At 46.0% G+C, this 21605-nt stretch overlaps 1 protein-coding gene across 3 annotated transcripts in view; it reads left to right on the top strand.

Moving 5' to 3' along the window:
• The first annotated feature begins 5445 nt into the window (after positions 1-5445).
• The window catches only part of LOC144112836 (uncharacterized), a 56796-nt gene continuing 40636 nt past the window's right edge, over positions 5446-21605 (top strand). The window contains exons 1-6 of one of the 3 annotated variants that reach the window (XR_013310494.1): positions 5476-5785; positions 6169-6262; positions 6795-6870; positions 12555-12696; positions 15036-15176; positions 17015-17328. The gene's annotated coding sequence lies outside the window, so the exon portion shown is untranslated. Of the gene's footprint in view, positions 5786-6168; positions 6263-6794; positions 6871-12554; positions 12697-15035; positions 15177-17014; positions 17329-21605 lie in introns of all 3 variants that reach the window. The other 2 variants (XR_013310493.1, XM_077645649.1) reach the window with 2 other exon arrangements.

Raw genomic sequence — 21605 nt, forward strand, 5'->3', positions numbered from 1 at the left:
AGCGAAATTTGTCTGCGATTAATGCTCCTCCGAGTTCCACCTTTTGCACAAAACTGATCTGCGGGCACCTGCCGGACATCCTTGCATATAAAGGGCACCTCAATAGCCTCTACTGCGGTTTCTTGGCCGCTATACTGGCTCCGAAGGCGAAGTTCGACGAGCCGGCATCTTTGCAACTGCGTGGCAGACTTCCCAAAGGTGTTCAGATGGAGGTCTCTCTCTCCCGACGTCTTCAAATCAAGTGTTTTTGAGATGTCTTCTCGAATGAACGTTTTCTGGCTTCCACCGTCCATTACGCCCCGGATGTAGCCGTATTTGGTGTCCCCCACAACAAAGGCGCGGAAAGTCTGCAGCGCTGTCTCTTGAGTCTCTTTTCTGTTAGCGGCTGCATGCACGTTCGTGGCAGTGACCTCCGTCGTTGGTGCGTCGGTTTTGTCTATTGTCCAATTCGGATTGCACATTGAAGTTGCGTGTCTTCTTTCGCAATGCTCGCAGCTTATCTTTCTCCAGCAATCTTTAGATCTGTGCCCCCACTTCGTGCACCGAAAGCACCTTTTTGCCTTGGCCAACTTCTCTGTCTTTTCTTTGCTTGTCAGCGCAGCTGTGCAAACCTCTGTACCGTGCTGGCTTGAATCACAGAAGGCACATTTCTCAGCCTTTTTCGGTTGCGTAGAAAGCACAGCGGCACTGGCAGTATGCTGATTCGGGCGTTTTCCTAAGAGGTTCATGGGATATGGCTTCTTCTCTGCCACAATGACAGGATCTTGTTTGCACCACTCTCGGCACTCGGTCTCCACTAGCAGAAACTCTAATATCTCATTTAACCTGCTGTCAGATCTGTCTGCTGTGTGCGTAGAGGAGGACTGCTGCGCTGTCGAGGCGGGTCTGCTATCGGCTGACGACGACGGACCGGTCTTTGTATCTCGGCTTGTCAGTCGATGAAACTCTACCCCCATGTCTCGCGGCAGCGCTGTTAGTACGATGTCGTAAAGCATTGCAGAGTAAGCATGTGTGGTCACTCCCAGTCCCGCGAGTCCGCAAATGTGTCATTGCACATAGTCGTAAAGGCGGCGCAGACCCCTCACATCTCCTGAAGACGATACATACGGCAGCATCCTTAACTTGGCAAGGTGTTCCTGCTCTATTCGTCCCTTGCCGCAGAAACGGCGCTGCAGTATCTGTACTGCGTCTCATAGCAGGCCTCTGTTGCCTGCAGTCCTCTTACTGCCGACGAGGCGGGCCCGGTGAGGAGGCTCTTTAAGTAATGGAACTTCTCCGCTTTCGACAAGCTCCGATTTTCATGCACCGTCTCGCGGAAGCACTCCCAAAAAGTCTGCCAATTGGCAAGATCACCGTTGAATGATTCTAGATGCAGCTTCGGGAGCTTTATGCCACTGTGCCTTGGTGTCGGCAGCGTCGCTTGTGTCGATTCGGCACTGTGTACTGCAGGCGTTGTCGGTTGCGAAGCTGCTATCCGAGCCTTGAGTAGACCGATTGTGTTCATGGCCCGGTCGTCGTATTCGATGGCCTCGGTGAATTGGGTCTCGAAAGCTTCCTCTGGTAGATGGTCCTCCAAGTCGTCGTTTAACTTCCGCAGTTCATCGTTGCTTACTTGTAGTCTGTGCAGCAGAGCTGTCAGTTGATGAACGTCGGCTGTCGGCAGCACTGCTGTGCCCTCGTTGATCATGATGGTGTTCTGCCCTCGTCGACTTCTCATCTTGGCCTTGAGCTTTTCCATGTTGTCGTTTCTTCAGCTCAGTCTTTGGAGTCCCTCGTGGTCCGTTCGGATTTCACCGCTGTCTTCTCATCCCGGGTTTCGGCACCATGTAATGTATATATAGTAGCTTCTTTCAAATCTAGCGATAATGCTACAACTCTGAACTTTAAAACTTTTGGGGTTCGAATAACAGCAGAAAAATCACACAGAGACAAAACTGTTTAACGACAACAAAAACATTGGCTATATTCAAGAGGCATTACACACTTCTTCTTCCGACGACTCTTCTTTTTGCACTGACCCCGTGCACACGCTTTTTCACCCTCAATGTCCACGAGGCACTCTTTCTCTCTCACCCGCACGTGCACATGGTTTGGTGGTCGCGTCCACACCCCCACACTTACACCGTGTTTGACATCTGGAGTTCATTCGGGAAGGAGACCGCTTGCGGGCGTGTAGCTGAAACGCCATCTGTAGCGGACCGCGCGGCTCTCCCCAATGTCGCTGCCAATTAAAGGTGCCGGGCGGTTGGTGGTCTTTTGTCCGCTATCTTTGGGGTGCTGCCGTTCGGGTGTCTCCAAGGGCGCCCGGGTTTCTGTTGCCATCTGTTTCTGCTTTGTAGCACTTTACCTAAGCTTGGCGCTTCTTTCCGGGGAACTGCTTTTTCTGCTTCTCTGTTTCCTTGTTTCTTTACACGCGCAGTGCCACACACATTTCCTTACCAGCTACCCCCGGATAGCTAATCGCCTCCCAGGTTGGTACCTGGTCGTGCGCTCCGGTCTCGTTTGAGCGAATAATGGAGGTTGAGAATGTTTCATGACCATTCTGACAACTGGCCGTATGCGGTTCCTTTGATAAAAATGATACCGTGCATTTTGCGCTCGATTAACGGTGTTCCTACTCACTTCATTTGGGCATCGCAGGCAACCAAAAAATCGCATCTTAATGAAATGCGACGATTTCTGAGTAGCGCGTGTGCTCAGGCAGTTTCAAGCGCCTCGGATTACTCGAGCGGCACGGCGCTTTCCGCAGTCGCCGCTGGAGACGGTACGAGAACGCGAGCGATAGGCGAGAACTATACACACGTCCCTAGATTGCACTAGCTTCACCAAGCGACACGTGCTCCCGTGTTCCCTTTTATAAAGCTTTTAACTGTCATTTATCGTTATGTCAAACACTCCTGAACATAGATATCGTAGATGATTATGAGCACTCTAAATTTATGAACCATATAGTATGCCTCGACAGCTGGTATTTTAACTCAAGGTATGTTATTTTATTAGAGGGGGAGGGGCGCTGGGCAGCGCATGTTCAAGAAAACCATGGCAGGAGGTTAGCAAAGGTGTTAGGGGAGTTTGATTTGACGTTGGGGGGCAGGGCTCACCTTGGGCACCATGGTTACCCGCCTGGGTATACAGAAAAGAAAGAAGCCGCCATTTTGTCTCAGCGGCTATAGCGTTTGGCGAATACTGCGTCAGTAACCAGACGCGTGAGTGCAGGTTAAAGAAAAGAAGCTTTCCAAGCAAACTGCGCGGCCTTCTCGTGACGTCGTTGGTTTCAAGCACATGTAGGTAAAGGGTCATTCGCACGTGGATTTTTCAGGCACGCATTATGAAGAAAAATCTGATAGTTATGTGCGTATATTTGGAACCCCCAATTGCACACAAATAACAGGAATGGTTCAAAAATTTTAAGAATTCACGCATGGCGCAATCTTTCACGCTTACGGAATCTTGCCCTATATTCTTCGAAAAAACACTTATGCCCAATCAATTGTGTTCTTTACCATTTTAAGCTAATTTCGCAACGAAATCAGATATATTTAAGTAAAACATTCAGCTGTATGAAAGAAAAAAGTTACAGCACGAGACAGGATATTGAAAAGCGATCCTCTTTTCTGGGCATAAAGTTATCCCATCATTTTGTCCAGCAGCGATTTCTAATTAAGGGGGCATCGCTGACTTCGCGAAGACGGCTCTGGATGACACGAAAAAAATTAAACCAATGATACGCGAATGCGATATCAAATAAAGAGCGTTAGCTAAGTTGTTCTCCCCTATGTTTTCAACAAATCTGGACACCACCGTGCACATCACGAAACTACGATTCGTTTCGTACCACACGCATACCTCTGCGACCTAGTTCGCCCGCCACGGCCCTCCGAAGGTCGTTCTTATTACGATTTCTAGGAGCAAAGGTCGTCGGTACGAATCCCTCACACACACCAGGCTTTAACCCAACTAACAACTTTGTGTGCCCAATTCGTTTGCCACCACTCCGAACCCTCTGCGTCAAGCGGGTGAGCCAAAATTTTGTCACCAATGGCCGTCGTACAGCAAAAACAAAGGCGCAGTACGATGCCCGCAGAATTTTGACATTCGGTTATGACCACAACAAAATAATTGGGTTCTGGGTTCCTATACGACCAATAAAGACAGCGAACCAGTCGATCAGTGGCTTCATTGACAGCCTGTGGCGACTTTTGTAGCGAGAGCGACACTTGGCTACCAGACCAGCATTTCGCTGTGGTCCGAGAGGCCAGTTGTGCGCATGCGCCGTTACCAAGGAGCAGCAGGTGCGGCGTGCGCTTCGCCATCGCCGCGGCCGCGCGCCCGCTCCGCCGTCGGAGCAGTTCGTGACGTCACGCGGATGGGCTGTGACCGGTTCTTTGCCATGTTGCACAGGTTCATGCTATGCGCCACTCGGTGCAGGCACGTCATGTTCAATGTGGAGTGCGCTGCTTCTACCGTCTGTAAATTGCCCGTTGGATGGCCGAGCAGCATCTGATGTCGATAGCTAACCGGGTAGTTCCACTGAAGGGGCTGCCTTGTCTTGCTCTCCTTTACCCACGTCTAACACGCAAGGCACACTTGGCGAAGGCTCGCGCTTGTGTTTTTCCGCTCCTGCATCTGGTTTCATCGGAACGGCGGATTCCTCCGTGCGCGGCGTTCTGGCACTGAACACACAAGGCACTGCACCTGGCTTCAGCAGACGTCACTTGCGGTCGTCTCGGAAATGAGACGGTTTGAAATGCAGGCTGCACACAACAGTGTAATCACATGCTGGCTCCGAATCCTTTCTCGCTATTGCACCTATACACCACTCCCGCGTAGCGCTGTCGGATGGTAGCTCATGAAATGAGACTCCGGGCTCCTTTCTTCGTTCGCTTGAGGTGCAGTTAGGGACGCAACAATAGCGCGTAGTGCTTTACAAAACAAAATTATTTTTCAATACGCACAATGAGCATGTAAAACTGCTGCTGAAGTGCCAAAATACAGGAACAGTTGCAAGCAGCGAGTGGCAACAGTCAGCAGTCGTGTTAAACAGTTCTGGTAATAGGTCTGCCAACGTATTTTTCTCAAAAGATCTAAACTTCATTTAAAGAGGGATTATGTCGCCTATGAGAGAGCAAAATGAATTTCTTGGCGACTTTTTACTTTCAGCTCTGCGTGCTTTTGTTTTCGTTTGCTTAAACAGTCGAAGACGCGCGAAAGGCGCCTTCTGGCGCAGATATGTCGTCTGCTACGGCGCGGGCACGCCACGACTGCTTGGTGATGTGCGCATGAGCGCATATGTTGCAAGCGGCCGCCACAAGGATCGCTAGCTACTACCTCAAATTTAAAGGAGAAAAAAAGAAAGGTATGGGAAGCAGTTTTTCGCGCACACGGCAGGCATCTTCCTAGAGGGGGCGATGATCGAGCAGACGGCATACACATGGTGATGATGATATGCTGCAACACTGTATGCAATAACACGGCAAGACAACAGGAGTAAAGTTTTAGGCAAAAAGCTAGACTACATAAACTACAATACGATTCCGTGAGCTGCTGTTTGTGCGTGAGGGTCGTGCGTCAGCAAAGCATCTGAAAATTTCATCCAATAGAATCCAACCGCAATCGCCTCAATCCAGCATGGCGACTTCTACCGCAGGGGTTCAAAACTTCAAACTTCAATGCGGTCGTGGCTTTCAGTTGTTTCGGCGGTTCCTGGATGATGTTAATGGTTTCTGTGGATGCTGTTTCTGCACATTACGCTGCCGCATTCCGCGATGCAACACTTTCTTTACAGGTGACCGTAGATAAGCGGGTTTTATTGTTTTGCATTCAGTGCATTGTCTGTGTAGTGCAGCGCCTGCCTTGGGAGCATTTTCACAGGGTGCATACAGCAGTAAACGCATACAGGTATCTGTTCCCTAATGGAACAGTATATGAGGCAGTATTATGCCAAAGATCGATCAATCTTAAGTCTCTCCTGAGCTGTAAGCGTCGATGCTTCCTCTCCATCTGAGCACTGCGAGCTGTCGGGGATGCAACTGCACACTTATTTAGGATTTCTAGCTTTTTGCTATATTCCTCACTTGTGCGGCCCGCATTCAAGTCGTTTGCCATTGTCGATGGTTTTTTTGTTACTGATTCCCACTTTGTTATTTATTCTTGGTTGCGTGCCATCAGCTGTGCTGCCGGCATTTCTCCGAGCTCGGAACTCTTTCCAGGCACGGGATCCTACCCACAGACCTCCCTTCACCGCACTCACCAGTGTATTTTGGTATTTTTTGTTTCTCTTGCCCTTACTTGCATTTACAGTCGACAAATTTGTGCAGTTTTAATTTTCTGCAGATTTGTTAAAATGCGCTACCAATTTTTGTATGATGCTAAGCTGTGATGTGAGATATCAGGCTTCTTGCTAGTGAAGGCATGCTTTTTTCCGTTCTCTCCTGATTTTTCCAAGGCAGACTGGTCGCAATGTTCAATTTAATACCTACATATTGGTGCAAGGCACCATGATGAGAATTAATGAAAGCCTGTTCCTCCTATATTCAAATCGGTGTGCGGTATTTCAGCCAGCTCATCTTTCAATGTGGTTATGACAGTCATCCTGACTCTCCTCAAAGAATGTATGTGGGTGCGTCACATAAAATCTGTTCATTTTTTTTTGTCATGGGCTAGCTGATCGCTTTTTTATTTATTTATATTATGTCTAATTTTAGTTTATAGAGCAGAAGACAATTTCCTCTCTTGCCATTCATGACATTGCTACAGCCACTGACAGTTGTTGCTCTGAATGTATTTATTTGCAGTTGCCAGCTGCCAGCATCTATTGGCCCATGCATGCTTCCTGCCTTCGGCTGTGTCATCCATCCTGAGCTGTTCATGGTAGTTATCCTTTTTCAGTGATGCATATCTTACCTGCCTATTTAGAAAAATATTTTCAACATAGGCTTGCAGCCGGGTTTAGGAATGCATGCTAACTCTACATGCATTTCACAGCAGTACCTCAGCTTATAATTACAGGAACTGTAGACTTGTACAAAATATAGTCACTCATGTAGCTCTTGATGCAGCTGCTGTTAACATAAAGGAGTTGAGCCTGCCTCAGGTGCTTTGACATTGCACACCTGTTGCCTGTTATGCGCATGTGTCCTCGAAAAGGCTCTATATGTTCATTTATCCCTTTAAAACATCGTGGTCTAAAACTATGGTTTACCAGTATTTCTGGTACAGAGACCAAAATGTCAGTCAGTGATGTAACATTGCACGATGACACCAATCCTTGTATGGTATAGCATCCTTGCAATGCACTGGCTAAGCTGCTGTCAGCAGATTTATTGCTGGTTTATTGTCACGGCATATGGTTATACGGCACAATTTGTACCTCTACCTTTTGAAAACTGGATCCTTCAAAAATTTAAAATTAGTTGAAGGAAAATTGCAGGAAATGTCACAGTAACTGCCTCACATTTTGGTGGACACTTGAACCTTGATGTAAGAGAGGGATATAGGAGGGAATTATAGAAGAGGTGCCATAGCGGAGGGCTGACACCCTTGTTAGATGCCCCCTCTTTAGTTAAACATACCTCGCAATTAACACATTTGGTGTAAAACAAACATGAGACTTGCACGCTCACGAGGATCCTCATGTCAGTAAAACAAAAAGTGCCAATGTTGCCGTACTTCAGAGCTTTGCTCTTAAAAGTGCAGCTGACTGCTGCTGAAAGTTGAGAGCAAAAATATGTCTCCTTTTCCTCATGTGCAGTCCACAGTGCTGGTGCCATTTGCAATGATTGACATTGAGTCGCATGATGCGCAGCCCGTTCCTGGAGTTGGTGAATTTGTCTGTCTTGTGAATCTGCCGTTAAAATTAGTGCAGAACAGTGGTTCTCCAGTGGATCTCACGTAACTGTATCCTGTGCCACCTGCTACCACCCTTTTTCCTCAAATTTCCTAATCTCATTTGGCCACCTGATTTCCACCCATTCGTGCATTCACCTACTCTTGGAATCCTCCCAGTGTTGTAGTGTGGTATTGCTTATATCTTCTCTGCATTACACATGCATTGCACATCCTCTTTTTTCGATTAATCAAGCTACCTCTGTTCCTGTTTCTTGCATAAGCAGCTGGGCTCTTGCTGTTTAGAGGGGAGGGGTACAAAATTTTAAACACTAACAATTTTGAATCTTTTTACTGGTCGTAAACAGGAACATTCTAGCAATCACAGGTACTGAGTGCAACATAATATTGGCCTACCTAGGAGTCACTTCATCCTTTCACCTGCATTAAGTGAAAACAAGGGGCGCAGCCTCAAATATTGCAACTTTGTTGATATCGCCTCTCAACAGTCACTGCTTGCTAGTGATGCTGATGGGGTCCTGTGGGCTAGCTAGCAGAACTTGTTGGCATAGCACCGGTCGGTCACGCACATAAACCTCTGTGATCACTCTAGAATGACTACAGCAGCACTAACGATGGCCAGGTATTCAGTGGTGTGAAAGGCTTTGTGACAAGCGACGCCGACGAAACTCTGACAGTCGCCAAGCCAGGCCTTGGCAGAAAGCTGGAAAGCGAAAACTTGTCACCGACGAGACAACAAACTGAGTATCCTCTCTCGTCTTTGTGAGTATGTCAAGCGGAAACAGTAACAAAATGCACTGCATGTGTTCATGTGTGAACACTGATGAGAGATAAACACCACACCACAGTGCCAGCCTCCATCTGTGACGAGAAAGCCGATTGAGTACGTTTATGTGATGATTGTAGAAAGCGAATTCTTAAGTCCTAGCGTGTGAAGTTTGTCATAAGTGTAGTTTTGGCAGCTATGACCTGAAATCAATGGTTGCTTACTGTGTAGAACACATAGAGTGAATGAGATGTGACAAAAATGATAGATGAGGTGACCCTCTTTGTCTAGCCATGGATTGGTTTGGGAAACACAGACTTGTGGAGAACGGCTTAGTTACATCTGATTTCGTGATGTTATTGGTGTAGTAGGTGATGAGGAATTGTAGTTCATGATAGAGGATATAAATACTCAGTGTGCAAATGAAGAAAGCTAAAATACTAAACAATCTGGAAAGAGAACATTTTACGATAGGTAGTGAGATAGTGGAAGTGGTAACAGAGTACATCTAGGCCAGGTTATCCGCACGTCTAAGCCAGGTCGTGCGCAAATGCAGAGCATTTGAGAGAAATGGTTGCGAGTAGATTGGGGTTTAAGGCCTTTGGCATGCACGCAGAAGTTAAGAACAGTGCCTTGCAGTATGCTCAAAAAGAATTTTAAACTGCATTGCTGCTACAAATCTCTCGGGCAAAAAGTTACACTAGGAAGTTTAAAATTCTTTCAGTGGTTGAATTTTAAATAAAAACACATGGTTGATGCTAAGATATGCAGGAGAGAGCTGCGTGAGTTGCTTTGTGCTTTAGGTCCCAGAGCCTGTCATAGGCCGCATGTACTTGTAATGAATTATCTGCACAAATATATGGCATTCGTAGACTAGACAAACTCTAAAACCTCATCAATGCTCACTCTCTTTGTAGTGAACTTTGTAAAGCCTGTTAGTCACCCCTTCACTACAACGTCCCTCATAGCCTGAGTCGCTTTGGGATGTTAAACCCAAATAAACCAAACTAAGCATGTCACCCCAAATGGGAGCCGCGGTTATGGTACTCAGCTGCTCATCAAAAAGATGCAGGTTCAATTCCAGCTGCAGTGGTCTTATTTTAATGGAGACGAAATGATAGAGGTGCAGGAACTCTGTGATGTTAGCACAGTTAAAGATTTATCCATTTCTCTAATATCTAACATAGCCTGCGCTGCTTTGTGGTTTTAAACCTCATAAAACCAAGCAAAATTAGTGGCTACATCATTTCATAAAATTTCTTTAGATTTATTATTATTTTCTAAGCATTAACAATTTTCTGCTCCTCTATTCTTTCATCTTTGCCTCTCTTATTCCCTCCTCGCTGAGTAGCAGGTCAGTGGTTTTGAATGCCAGAGAAATATTGTTTTTCATTTCATTCGAAAAACTCTCGCTTTATTGCTTTGTTAGTTGTATTATGCAGAAATATGTGAAGCTTAGATCCAAGAGCTATGGCCTGGATAGTAAGTTCTATATTCAAGGATAGTCAGTTTTATATTCAACCATACTTACATTACTTATTACAGTATCTATGCTGACTTCTTTTGTAATGGGCTACCTGGCATAGAAGTGTTGTGACCTGCAGCAGTAAACATCATTTCAAGGAAAATTTCTCAGTTACATGCATAAATAGATTAGGCAAGCTCATGCGCTTGTGAAGCTCCTAAACTTGCATTTGTTTTCAAAACCTTTGCTGTGATGCACTGACTCACTGGAATACACTGCAAATCTTCACTGCAATTTGATATGCCTAATATAGTGAGACATTCATGTACTCAAGTTTGGCTTAGTACACTGTGCTCAAATGAGTTTGTTAGCTGGCAAAGATAAAGCAAGGGTGGCAGTGTTTTGTAATGTCCACAGGGCATTCTTGCAAACTCCAGTATGCGTGTCATTCCTTTCTTTTCATGCACCATACACAGTCTTCCCTTCACACTCATGTTTGAAACAAAATGCTGCATACTTCACCACTGTAAAATTGAAGGCCATTGTGCTGCTCCACAAAATGATATCTGGCTGCAGCTGTAGTTGTGGTATGGAAAATGGGCTAGGCTATATTTACACATATTCGTCATGATACAAGCCACTTGCACGCCACACAAAAATGTTGATAGTACAATATCCAGCACTTTTGCTGTGGAGAGTGCGGTGCTAAAATGAGAATAATGATGGAGAACGCAGACAATATATTTTGGCAGAGGCATCAAGATTGCTAAATTTTTTGGAAAGGAATTTTTGGGACGCTCCTCAGAAGGTTAAGGAACTTTTATACTTCACTACCATCTGACCAATTATGGAGTATGCCAGAGCAGTGTGGGACCCTCTAGTCAGAACCTATTGTGATATGCTGGAACGCATTCAGAATCGTGCGGTGTGGTTTGTCGCTAACAGGTATACTTTTAATTATCGAAGTAACAGTATCAAGCAGGACCTGAACTGGGACTCTCTGGAGGAGTGCCGGTTACGAATAAGGTTAGAATTCCTTTACCACATTTATATCAAGGAAACTACTATTCGCCCTGGAGCTTATTTGCTGCCATCTCATTTTGTATCCAGAAGGCACAACCACGACTGCAAAATACATGAGATAAAATGCGGTACTAAGGTGTTCAAACTGTTTTTCTTTCCGCATGAATGTTGTAAGCTGCCTCAATGTATTCTTCAATGCCAATCCGAAGCAAAGTTCCGAGCACTGTTGTCGGAATTGTGATGTGCACACGTGCTCAGCTGCTGTTTTTCTGCTTTTCCTCTTGCCCTTCCCTGAAGAATTGACTGATGTGAATGCGCTGTTAACATTTCTTATCATCTGCCATAGATTCTTTCCCATCCTGTACAAAAGGTTGGCACATGCTGTAGGATTGATTGTGTATGTATGTAATCCCCCCTGAAGTTATGCCTTTGTGGCACTGCAGAAATGTAAATAAATAAATAAACAGCTGATGATCTGCTAGGGCTGCAGGATTCCAAGATTGAGAAAAGCAGTGGGAGGCTCTGAGTCTGGTAAAATAGTAAACTTTGGCTTGTAGCAGACAGGGATCATGCAGCTTATGAAGGGCAGGAAAATTGGAGACTTATGGAAGAGGCTGTAGACTCAAGTGCACCTTCTGGGCTGGTGATGGAATGTGTAGGGCCCTTCGTTTCTGGGTAAAACCTGGTTTCTCCCTATGTTGCACCCTAAAAAGATTCTTAAAGACCAGGTTCAGCCCAATTTTTCTGCAAATGTGCCTGTAAGAAGAAAGTGTGGTTTGATGGTGCACAATCTGAAGAACTGCTGAAGTGTGGTGGATGTCACATATTTCTTCTGGCAGATTTTTTAACAATTCTGGTTATTTTATTTCCCTTTTAATGTTTACTGTTTGTCGAGTTGCTTATAATTTTAGGATAAATTGAAAACTACATGTACTGACCGGTATTTCATTGCAATAATTATACCCATAATTCTCAAGCTGTGTTCGAAGGTAGGTGTGCATTTAGTATGCATGCTTTGAATTTCAGTGATTGTTTCTGCACTGCAAAATGGAGGACAGGTCTCTGCTGTGCGAGTATTTTGCAATGGAGTGAAAGTAACTGTAGCAGCGTTTGTTACTGTGTCGCCCAGCCAAACGTTTTCCCACTGAACCACCGAGCTTCTGAATACCTATGGCTCAAAGCTCAAAGCTCTGATTGCCCTTTCCGAGGTTTTCTGCATTAACCAGTGCAAGGCCAAGGGCTCAGAGCTAACAAGCATTTGAAACCATAGAACTATACACAGTAGTGCTGGGACCATGCAGCAAGTCAGCGTTAACGAGGTCGCGATAAACGTGAATTACTGTAGAAAGCTAGTGTGAAAAAATAGTTGTGCTTAAGGAAAACGCTGTTTTTTTCTTAGTCGTTCATTGAAACAAAGCAATGCATACAAAGTTTGATATTTTGCTGATCCCTCAGTTTTTTCCAGCTAAAGACCAAGGGTTGCATGGAAGTCGTGTAAGCCACCAAGTGATGCGTGCGATTTGAGCCAGTGACCTGGAGCAGGCTGGGAAATTTGTGAATGGCCAGTGGTATTCACTCAGTAAAGCAAGCTTTTTCTGTAAGTACAGTTTTTGGCATGGCATTGCTTAGGGACGCATGCATTAAACTGGCTACTCTGCACCTACCCATGCTTCAAGAACAGTGACGTACATAAAAAAAATTGATAGGTGAAAAAAAAAATTTTCCGCTTCTGGTATGTTTTTTGAGGAAAGTATTTGCCATTTAAAGGGCTCAGTGTGGTGTGAAAAACCTTAATAATTATGTGCTTGTTGTGGCCTTTAGACTATTTTCTCCTTCCACGTCTTTGTTGGCCTGACCTTGTAGCTTGTCTGCATGAGATTGGCTGCTACCTACAGTTTGCTTTTTGTGCCTTTTTTATTGGTGGTCACATTCTTTGCGTGGCAGTGTCATGCAGTTTGATAAGTAATCTGATCTGATTTCTGCGTTGGCCTGAAGTTCAAGCTTTGAGATGTGGGGGCAGGTTTACAGTGCCCCCTTGTTCGCTCTAACTGCAGTTTCGCCATGAGGGTTAGTCCTTTTTTTATTGTTATGCAGTGTCATTTGATTCGTGCATATATTAATGAAGTGAGCACAATTTTTTATAATAAATGAACACTCATTTTAACTGCAGCCATTATAAGTGCGCTTGACTCTAAAACGGCGGTATTCTGGCATTCAGTATTACACCTTAAAACCAGCCGGAAGACACAACACGGATGAGAGGAGCACAAGACGAGGCTGGTCTAACAACTGAAGTTTTATTGAAGGCAAGCGGCAAAAGAAGACCTGCAAAGAGATGCACACGTGCAAACCCCAAAGCAGTGAGAGGGCGAAAAACAATCGAAAGGCACTGGCACACTAGTAAACCATCTAAAAAAACAAATTCCTGAGGGTTCACCGACGGCTTAACCACGCACATGTCCTTAGCCTTACCGATGGCGGCTAATGGCGGCTGGGTTCCCACTTGTCCATCTCACCAACCTGTCAGAGCGTGTTTTCACTCGCTCGAGGGCAAGGAACACATACTCGGATGATGCTGACCTTACCTCAACAGTATTTCGCACAGTCTCAAGAAAGTTGCGGCAAAGTTTAATGTTGCTGTTGTCGTAACAGCTAAGTGCAAGATAAGAGGCCTTTGCGCCGCTATTAAAAAAGGCTTGATAAAACTATGGGTAATCGTTTACAATGTACAGTGTCACATATAAAAAGGTTCACCACTTGCAAAACTGATGGAGTTTATTGCGTTCCACTGCCTTATGGCTGCAACTACTATGGGCAGACAGGCAGATGTCTGAATTTCCACCTGACTGAGCACTTTCAATCTACAGGGGGAAGGCAAATTCTAATCTGGCACTGCACACTCAATCTTTTGAATGCAAATCTGAGGATGGCCTGTCTCTTTGCACACCTAATTTCTGCAACACATCAGTGGTTTACGGAAGGGAGAAATCTGTCGGCAGATAGTTGAGGCTTACTGCATCGGTAACACTAAGGACACGTGTGGATAAGCCGTCGGTAAACTTTCGCTGTAAGGAATTTGCTTTTTTAGATTCATTAGTATGCCAGTGACCTTTGATTGTATTTCCTCCTTTCACTGCTTTGGGGAGTTGTGCACACGCATGTCTTTGTGGATCTTCTTTTGCGGCTTTCCTTCAATAAAATTTCAGTTGTTAGTCCAGCCCCTTCTTGAGTTCATGTCTTATCCTGTGTTGTGTCATCTGTTTGGTTTTAAGTTGAGTCAGTATCAATATATCTCTATTGGCTACTACCTGATGCTGTCACTTGTATTTTGCAATTTTATGTTATAGGCTTTTCAAGAGCGCATCGAATAAAGCCTTTTCTTTTCTTGCAAAGCTGCAAGTTGTGACTGCTTATTTCGCATTTCTTGAAATGCCCTTCGTTCAGATCTGGCTGTGTACATGTGCTTCAGGTGCTCGGTTTTAGACATTATGCCTCTCTGAGAAGCAGCGCCGGCATTTGATGACTGTAATTTGCGTATTCGAGGCCGAAACGCGTACGCTGGCATCCCTTGCGTGCAGATCAAGATGATGTCGTTCGGCGACCTCTTCGGCCCACTCTGTGACTCGGAGCTGAACCTCCGGGTCCCAGCTGAGCAGCGCGGCCTCCCACTGCGATTGGGTAGAGAGCTGCAGACTGTTCGACGGCTTGTCTTGATTACATGAGTATAGGATGATGTGTGGTGTGTCTGCCTTAAGGTGTCCGCAGAGAGAACAGATGGGGTTAAACTGCTCTGGGAACCATATAGAGTACATGTACGGATTAAAGAAAGTGTCTGTTTGGAGCTGCCCCCAGCTGAGTTATGTTTTACTTAGAGATGTACGTGGTTCTTGGAGGATTTGTCATTCTTTCTTGAAGTGGTTAGTAATTTCTTTGTAGGTTGTCACTCGCTCCTTGGCCGACCTGAGCTCAGGGTAGCGCACCTCCCGGTTAACCACGAATCCTTGGTCAAATCGGTGCGCCGCCTCGTTTCCAGGATGGCCCGAATGGGCGGGGACCCAGATCAATGTGATCTGGCAGGTATTTGAGATTTTTTGTAATATATTGATGGCTGCAGAGTGGGCCCTTCCTTTTGCAAAATTTCGAATTGCAGTTTTAGAGTTGCTGATGATGTATTTGGCAGTGGTGGAGGTAATGGTTAAAGCTATGGCAGCTTCCTCTGCCTCCTCCAGAAATTTTGTTTCATCGATTGTCGCCGATGCGAGGGGAGAGCCTCGATGATCAAAAACTGCTAGGGAAAGGCGTCTCTGTCCGCATGTTCTGCCACGTCCACATGCACCGTGTCTTTCTGAACTGAAAATCTTTCGTGAAGTTTTACTTCCCTAGCAGTAGTCTGGATGCATGTTTTTGGGCAGAGGATGGACTAGTAAGTGTTTGTGCATGTGTCTTGGAATTGGCAAGGTTGTGTACGGGTTCCTTCATATTGTATTCCTGCCGTCTTTAGGATGAAACGTCCCGTTTCAGTGCCTGATAGTCTTTCGTATTGTGCGGTGAGGTGTGCTTCCATCATTTCTGCGAAGGTGTTATAATTCCTAACTGGAGTAGTTTTTAATTTGGGGTATGACGGGGGAGGTTGAGTGCAATTTTGTAGGATTGTCTAATTAGAGCATCCAGGTCGTATGGTGTAGAGTAGATGACTCTGCTAAGAACGAAGGCTTGGATTAGTTTCCTGGTCTCGGCTTCTTTAACTGCTCCTTGCCTATTTGCGATGCGTCTGATGAGAAGGGAGATTTGGTTGACGGTGTTTCTCAGTTTCTTAATTAGTGTGTCGTGTTATTCTTAGTGTTTCCACTTCTGGGATGGCTGCCCCTTCTGCGTAGATTTTGATCTGAGGTGCTTTATTCTTTCTTTGACGCTTTGGGTGTAGGATGAGGACTTCGGATTTTTGGGGGAACACGGAAGTCCTGCAACTTGTGCCTCCTCTACTACTACATCTGCCGCTTGTTGTAGCGTGTCTTGTATCGTGCCGATACTCCCCTTAGTGGTCCAAAGGACGATATCGTCCGCGTACAAAGAGTGTTCTAGGTGTGGGATTTTGGTGACTTCGTGTGCCATTTTGTTGAGGGTTATATTGAATAAGGGGGACAGGACAGATCCTTGTGGTATTCCTCTGTCTCCTAAACTGAGGTGTCGGATTTGATTGTGCCAATTTGAATTTTAGCCGTTCTATCAGAGAGAAAGTCTTTGATGTAGTTAAATGTTCTTTCGCCTGCATTCAAGGAGCTTTCCGAAGCACTTGCGACTTTATCTTTCCTGCTGATTTCGTCAGGTCACTAAGGGATTACACAACATTCAGGCACACTGTCCAGATGGCGTCCAAGTATTGCCACTTTGTTTTTGCTGGCGCTGCGGTTTTTAGTGACTGCAAGTTATTTTTGTGTGTGTGTGCATAAAGTCTACATGCTTAGGTAACGTTGCGTGCATTTGAAATTTCAATAGAATTTTTGCTTTTTTTGCATTTGTAATCATAAAGTAAATAAAAAGTATTTCTAATGCCTTTAGTAACAAACAACGGCAAACTGAAGAATAGCCTCTAGGTGGCAACTCAAAATAGTTTTGAGCAGGTAGCAGTGCTACTACTAATCTTTGTGCTACATATAAAAGAAAAAGTGGGGAAACGTATAGGGAAGTGCCAGCAAGCAAGGAAGTGAAGCGCATTAAGACGGTTCTTGGTCGACATTGGAGCTGCGTTCGACAGGCTCCGAGGAATGCGAGCAGGCAAGTCGGCTGGCTGTCATGAGCAGTCAGTTTGGGCAAAGCTGTCCGCTGCCACTCCACTGTGTGAATTAATTGAATTGATCGGTGATCAATTCTGATTGGCTGGAGGTGTCATTACTTCCTTTTCTTCTCCTCCTCAGACTGCATAAGCCGCCACTGCCACGGGCCATTCGAACTTTCGCCACGATGAGTGGTGAGGCTGCACATGTCGATGCTGTCGCCGGTCGGAGCTACATGTTCCGACGCGGAGCCAGCGGCGTGACGGAGATCTACCACCCGTTCGACAACGCCGAGCATGGTCTCGAGCCAGAGTTTTGGCTCCTGGGCCTGGTTGACATGAAAAGATGAGGCTGCAAGGTTCCCCAGGGTGTGCTCAACAAGCTGCTCAATTCGCTGAGGGGAGACGGCGAAGCACAGAAGGCCGTGTTGTACCACCCTGAGGGATCACAGATCGGTGCGTTCAAGCTTTGGAGCAGCTTGTTTTAATTTGTACACCGAACACTTGTGCAGATACTTTGTTGTTGTCTTTGCCTGATTGTACAAGTATCGGAACGATACGCTTAGCAGATTTTTCTACTGCAGTGACGCTTTGTAACCGTACGGCAGTGAAACGAGTGTACTACTGGATTCAGGACATAAGTATTCGTCGTGGTGTTATGTACTTGTACTGGTGCAAAGTACTCAGTTGTTCACCTGCATGCATTAGTGTGCTATAGCAGGTGCTAACATCATTCTGCTCTTTTTTCACTATAGTCCAGCCTACCAAAAATGCAAAATTCATCAACTTGGAATTGTTGATCACTGTCTTGATCTAGCTATTTAATGTTCAGAACAGTGCAGACAGTCAACAAGGTTGCCATTTATGTAATGATGGAATTAAAGATTTTTCATTGTACCAGCATTGAAATGAATGTATTATGAGATGCAGGATATACTTACTGATCGTTTTGTTTCATGCTTCTGTTGTTTTATAGAATTGCAGTTCTTGAATTATTCACTGGTGAGCGAATACCTCTGGCATTCAGTCAACTCTGTTCAGTCTTTCGTGCCTAAAATTCACTAGTGGCGTGACACATAAAGTGAGTGATTTTCAAGTTCAGTGTCCTTTAAACAAAATAAAAGTGGTAGGGGTTTAACGTAGTTAAACAAAGTACACGTGTGAAAGCAGGGGACACTTAAGTGCCGCTCTGAGGGGTTTAGTAGGATAATGACCATATAGGCAGAGGTGGTAATTCTCTACTTAACATTCATAGATGGCGGCGTACCACTACCAGCGCAGTGGCACAGCGGTTAAGGGATGTGCCACTGCATTGACAGGTGTCTGTTTCTATCATAGCCACCGGTAGGGATCGTGCGACCCATGTTGCTCTTCCCGAGCAACCTTTTGCAACCAATCATTTTTTTAACTGCCACGGCGGTCAGTTTCCTCACAATCCAATGGGCACATTGTGATGTTGCCACAAGTTTATGTGACCTAGGTGGCGTGATGCCCTCTTTTGCGAGAAATTCGTGTGGGAGAGTCGAATCGTGCGACGGTGAATATTCAGGAAACAGTGACGACTCATAGACGCATTATTTAACAAACAGACAAGGAAAACTATATTCACTTTACAGATACAAAAAGAGTGGTCAGACGGAACACCCGGCACAAATGTCTTTCTTCTTTGCCGTCTAAGAAGCCACTATCTTGCCGAGAGTCCGAGGGGCCCGGCCGCTTTCAGCTGCACCCGGCCTTTCGCTGCCCAACTCGCCTCCCGAGCACCGTCGTCGAAACCCGATCCCGGACCAGACACCAGTGATCCAAAAACTGGAAGTGTCCCCGCACTGCTCCGGTCCCCAATGGCACCCCGTCGTGCACACGTGCTTAGGAAACACACACACACACAAAAACTCAAAGTAGGGCACACGGGCGACGAGAAACACAGGCAGTAGTAAACGATGCCGTTTGTGGAAGACGCACTCTCCCTTCCCCAAAAAAAGACAGAATACACAACAACCTCCCGGCCCCAACAGTGGCAGCACTACACACACAACTCGAGGGGGTAGAGAAGCTGTACCGGCCTTTGCAATGTGGATGCGTTGGGCTGCTCCACAACACACGCTCAGACTTGGTTATCTCTTCCGTGGATCACTTCGACGATCCTCCCCGTCTTCCACATGTGTCGCGGCGCCTTATCCTCACGGGGGAGAACTAAGTCTCCTACAGAGGTCTGTCGAGCCTGTTGTTTTCCGCAAGTGTGCGCCGACCTTAGTGTCAAAAGATATTCATTCCGTCATCGTCTCCAAAACTGCTCCAGCAATCGTTTGCGGTGCATCCACCTTCGTGTCACAGCTTGTATTGACGAACTGATAAGACACGGAGAAGGTAGCGACGTCAGTCTCTTTCCTGTCAAAAAATGTGCCGGAGTAAGAATTTCGGGGTCTTCTGGCGACAAAGAAATGTAGGTTAGGGGGCGGGGTTAACAATGCTTTCCACCTCCTGCAGTACTGTAGTAAGCTGTTCGAAGGTGAGTCTTGCCTGGTGTAGGATTTTACGGAGGCAAACCTTCACAGTCCTCACCATCCTTTCCCAGAATCCACCCCACCATGCTGCTCTTTCCATGATGAATTTCCATTTGATGCGTGTCTTGGCACAGTGGTCGTGGAAATTTCCGTAAAACAAAGAGTCTCTCAATGCTGCAAATTCTTTAGAGGCGCTCTGAAAGGCTTTGGCGTTTTCAGTGTATATCACTGATGGCAGTCCTCATCAAGCAGTAAATCGTATGAAAGCCAATAGGAACATTTCGGATGATAGGTTTGAGACAAGCTCCAGATGAACTGCTCTCGTAACTGCGCAAGTGAAGAGAGCAAAGTAAATGTAAGATTTGGAGACCGTGTCCTTGTCCTTAGTGAAGAGCAGCCCGGCGAAGTCTATGCCAACCACTTGAAACGGTTCAGAACGGCAAACGCTTTCATTTGGTAAGGGCTCTGTGAGAGCTTCTCCAGGCTTTGCGCGACCTTTGAGGCACATGTTGCATTTGTTTACAACGCTTTTTACTTGTTGAAGTCCTCGTGGGATCCAAAACCTCTCTCCCACTTCTGTGAGAGTGTCTCTAGAGCTGCCGTGTAATGTTCGTAAATGAGCGTCTCGAATAACGAGCTCCGTGAACGAATGGCTGGGAGGGAGGAGCAGTGGATGCTTCACCTGTTCTTTCTCGTCAGAGAAGTGCAGCCGCCCTCCCACTCGTAGCAGTCCCTCAGGGTCAAAAATGGGCTGTAACTTCTGTTAGCTTTATTGTGATTTCAATGAGAGCCCTTGGCCAAGACGGGATATGTCATCCGTGTATGCTTCTTCCTGAACGACTTTCAACCAGTATGCTTCGGCCCTTTTTACCTCTTCCGTTGCTAGACAAGAAGAAACTATGCCAGACGGATTCCGGCAAGCACTTATGAATCTGAACACCCAGGCAGTTATCCGTAAAATTTGGAAAAAACTACTGTGGTGAGCCAGCTCCAAGATCAGCATAAATGCCCTTACTTGCAACACCTTTACTTCTTTCCTTTCTTCCGAACTTTCCTCAGGCGTTGGGACGTAACTCATTCAGAGCTGGCCAGGACTCCTCTGTCTCTGAAAGCGATGACGGTCCAAACCACCACAGTCGGTCTTCTTGAAGACTAGAGTCACTCCATGTGCCACACGATCAGTGGGGTTCTGTGAACTTGGACAATGCCTCCATTGTTCTTTCTCTGTGCAGGTTTGAACGTCGATCACTGTTTCGCACAAACTGGTTCCACTGCAAAGGGTTTCCTTTCAACCAATGAAGGGTTATGCTGGAGTCGGTCCAGTAAATCATTTTCGTTCGACCAGCATACATCATTAAGCAGCCTTCCAGAAACTTGGCTATTCTAGCACCTATCAGTGCACCCATCAGTTCAATTCGGGGAAGAATCGTACCTTTTAGGGGTGAAACTCTCGCTTTCGTGTAGATGAGTTCCGTGTCAACACTGCCGTTGGAGTCCTGTAGTCGCAGGTAGGCGCATGCCCCGTACGCTCGCTGACTGGCGTCGCAGAAGATGTGCAACTGTACACTCTGCGGTTGAACTACTGGAGCAACACATCGGGGTACGGTCAGTGAACGAAGGTCCATTAGCTCCGACTTCCAGTCTTCCCACTTCCTGAAAATATCATTGGGCAATTTGTCATCCCAACCAATGTGTCATTGCCACAATTTCTGAAAGAGTGCCTTGGCTTGTATGGTAAATGGTACAAGCAATCCAAGAGGATCAAATATTCTGGCGATGGTTTGTAGAACAAGTCTTTTGCAGTTGTTCTCTCTGTCCAAAATGCTTGAGAGAGACTTGGTGGCCATGGTGATCGTATCTTCTGCAGGATTCCAAATAAGCCCAAGAATTTTTACTGTTCCAACCGAGTCATTCAGTCCCTCCTGCGACGCAAATAGGTCTTGCAAGTGACTTGAGTTCGACGACCACTTTCGCAAGCTCCAAGAATATCGTTGGCCTGCGCAAAAATCTCCGCATCCTTTTCGGTGTCTGCTCCAAGCAACAGGTCGTCGACGTAGAACGACTCCGCCAGAAGCGCAGCTATTCTCTGCTTTGGCTCCTCAACCCTCTTAAGGTGATACTGCAGGGTGGCATTTAGCAGGAAAGGTCTAGCCTTGGTGCCAAACGGCACACGCTTCATTCGCCACTATTCTACTTCAGGATCAGGTTCTTGCTTTAAAGGCAAGCCGT

The sequence above is a fragment of the Amblyomma americanum genome, chromosome 1, assembly GCF_052857255.1.
Source record: "Amblyomma americanum isolate KBUSLIRL-KWMA chromosome 1, ASM5285725v1, whole genome shotgun sequence".
NCBI classification, from domain to species: Eukaryota; Metazoa; Arthropoda; class Arachnida; order Ixodida; family Ixodidae; genus Amblyomma; species Amblyomma americanum.